Here is a 3745-nt window from a genome sequence, read left to right as displayed (position 1 = left end):
ATGACATGCTTTTAGGAAGTTTACGGCCATGGAGCACCTTCTATGGCCGTAAACTCTCAAATGAAGAGATTTGATGTGTTTAAAGCCCTTAAACTATTTTTGGTTGGTTCTATGATTTATTCCAACGCTTTTGGTGGTGTTGGATGGCTTTCTAACACCTTAAAAATGAGTTTACACCCATGATTGAGGAGTTTACGGCCCAAGCACATCCCTTGGAAGTAAACTCATACAAACCCCTCAAAATTTATGTCTAAGGTGTTCTAGGTCCATAACCAATATTCTAAAAGTCGTATCTAAGTCTTGTTTGAGCCATGGAAGGGTTTAAGGGCTTAAAAACCCTTTAAATATGGGTTTACGGCCTAAGCACCATCCTGGGCCGTAAACTCATATGTAAGGCTCTAAATCATGGTTTGATGCATTCTAATTCCATTTCATAAAGTCATTTAGCCATATTCAAGGTCTAATTGTGGTTTGGAAGGGTTTTGTTGCTCCAAAAACCACATTTTTATGAGTTTATGGCCTAGGACTGTTCTAGGGCCGTAAACTCATGATAATGGTCCTAATCCATGGTTTAAACTCGAATTTGAAGGCTCAATATGATGCAAAATGAGTATAGGAAGGTACCTTGAAGATTTGAGACCTTAAACTTGACATTTGGACCTTAAATTCTAGTTTGAGGAGAGAGGTTGGAGTGAAAGTTGTAGAATGGAGCAAAAGCTTCAAAATGAAGACTTGGATCACTTTAAATAGTGTCCAAGTTCGGGACAGGGTAGAATTCTACCCGATACCGGCATTAGACGGGGCTTTTGGTCGCACCCGGCCAATTTGCCATAACCCGATATGGTTGATTCTAGAAATGCTCCGATCATTAATATGAGACGTTAGAATGAGTTCTAAGGGTATTAAGACACTTATTAAGTCATAAAATAAAATATACATTAATGACTTAATAAAATGCCGGAATCGGAAATGGCGATTGGATGATCGGAACGAGTCGCGAGAAGGGTTACATTTAGGGATATGAATTTCGAGTTGTTACATCATTGGTATTAGGATTTAACCCTAATCTCCACACTATATAAAGATGTCCTTGGTTGGTGAAATTGAGACTAGTGTGTGTACACAAAAGGGCAAGGCCGATTTCACTAGAGAGAACCAAAGTATCCTTATTCTCAAGATTATTCCAAGTGTTCATGGTGTTGTGTGAACCATTTGAAGTGTCACACTTGGGGCACTAGGCACTCAAGCTTCATGAAGACAAGTTACAACAACAAGTTATGTATTCTATCTATTTTATTACCCTAGTATCAATGTTTTGGTATGCTAGTTAGGATAATACCTTGGTTATTCATATTTGTATGTATAATAGAGAAAACATAGATCCAAGGTATTTAGGGTTGCATGTACACTGAGGAGTGTTAGAATGCTCAAAACCTAATACTAGTATCAGAGCCATGGGTTGTTTTTTGTTATATTGATGCAAATGTTTTATTTTCAAAGTTGATAAAAGGAAAAAAAAACATGACGTTTGTCAAATTTTATGATAATTACTTGTTTTTGTGAAAAACTAATTGTCTATAGAATTTGAATCATTTGATATATGAGTTGAATTAGGTCAAATTTAGTAAAAGATAAAATGATATGATTATTTTATAAGTTTTAAAAGTTTGATCTAAAGAGTTCTTTTTTTGAAACCTCCATAAGTTATGGGTAGGAAAAGGTTTTAAAAAAAATTGATTCAAAGTTGTTATGGTACATGAAAAGTTTCATCATAAAACAAGTATTTAAGTCCATAAGTTATGGATTACCAAGAGTTTTATGTTACCTTGATTTATGAGTTAGTTTAGATTAATCAAAAAATTGTGTTTTAGTTGTTTTCAATCCTAATTAATCTAGAGGTAGTTCATAAAATGTGTTTTTGTAACTTGTCCTCGTGTTACATAAAATGTCACATTTATGAATCTTAAAACTCATAAAAGTGCCATAGGTTACATAAAAAATGAAGAGTTTTTTTAATTAAATAGTATTATGACTCCATAACTTATCCTAAAGTTATGGATGTTTAAGAGTCACTTCTTTAAAAGTGTTATTAAATAATAAGATATTACATAAAAAAAATGAAGAGTCTTCATTTTAATGAACCATTAAACTCATAAGTTATGAAATGAAAAGTTTTGAATAGTTTCAAAAACTTGCCCTCAAGTTTTGGAAGTTGTAAAGTTTTCATTTATAAATACTTTAATTCTAAGTTAAGCCCTTAGAATTTTAAAAGTTAAAATTTAACTCTGATACTTTATAATATTATAAGTTAATAATACATACATACATACATACATACATATATATATATATATATATATATATATATATATATATATATATATATATATATATATAAGAGTAAAGTTGTCTTACAATTAGTTGGCCTCATTCACGAAACCAATTTATAAGGGGGGGGGGGGGGGGGGTATAAGGGTACTGCCTATAAAATGACAGTTTAATGGGTGTCCACTCTCACCCACCGCTTCCTTGACCGGTGGAGGGTTGTTAGCCGAACGGGTAGGACAAGGACTATAATTCTCCCTTCATTAAAAGTATTAATGATAAATACTAAGTAACTAAAATCTTATTAATACCCAATCTTAGTTACTTAGGAAAATGTGAATTTGGTGCTAACCCATGAAATTACACTTTGCACTTTGCTTATGTCAGTTAGTGGAGCGTGTGTGGTTAACCGGCACACTAGTTTGATTTAACAAGGTAGTCAAAGGGTAACTTAATGTTTATCACAGTGTCGATGGAGCGTGTGTGGTTAACCGACACTTCAATTGAGGGGTAAATATTAAGGGTACCAAGTATACTTGCATGGTTACTCACACCTTGTTTTGTGATCATCGGCATCCCATTCACAAAACCTGACGGGCACACTCGAGATTGAAACATGCCTTTGAAAAGTTCAATGAATCTCAAAAGAATCTAGGAGTTTCAAAACCTTATAAAACCTAATAATACATTTCGTTTATCTTGGTGGAAAATGGTGAATCGTAATTCACCTACCTTCAAATATTTCATAGCTTGGATTACGACATCCCTCTTCCAAGTTATAAAATAGTTTGTTGGGTCCTAACCTTAATATTTCATATTGGGTGTTATATTAAGGACTTTAGATCAACTATCTTGAATATCTCCCAAAAGATGTCTGGTTCAGACATCTATGATCCTCCCAAATCTCTTGGAACTTCACTTCCTCCACCTCATCCAATTATTCTCCTTAACCCACAAGCTCAAGGTCAGTCAAATGAAAACATTCGAAAGTTTACTCCACAAAAACCAAATTTTCCGAATCCATTTACAAAACAAGCCACTAAGGTTTCATACACAAAAGGTTCATCTGAGGTGGCAACAATCAATCATTTGCTTGAGAACACAGGGAAAAAGTATCAATCGGGAAAGTTTTCTCAATATCAAATCCAGAAGGCCTATGAACAGTATTTAAATGATACTTCATCTGGAAGTTCATCTTCGAAAGAATCAAATACTCCAATCCAAAAATGGCAACCAATATCAAAGAACAAACACATTGAGAAGCATGAGAAGACCGTTACTGAAAGTTCAAAACTATAAAAAATTTTGTTTCAATATATTTAACTGATGATGACGACTTAATTGATACTTTCAAAACGAAAGTTCAAAATTGGGCTTTAGGTTCTAAACTTCATTCACTTTTTTAAACTAATAACCAAGG

This window comes from Lactuca sativa, chromosome 8 (assembly GCF_002870075.4).
Source record: "Lactuca sativa cultivar Salinas chromosome 8, Lsat_Salinas_v11, whole genome shotgun sequence".
NCBI classification, from domain to species: Eukaryota; Viridiplantae; Streptophyta; class Magnoliopsida; order Asterales; family Asteraceae; genus Lactuca; species Lactuca sativa.
This window is presented reverse-complemented; position numbering follows the sequence as displayed.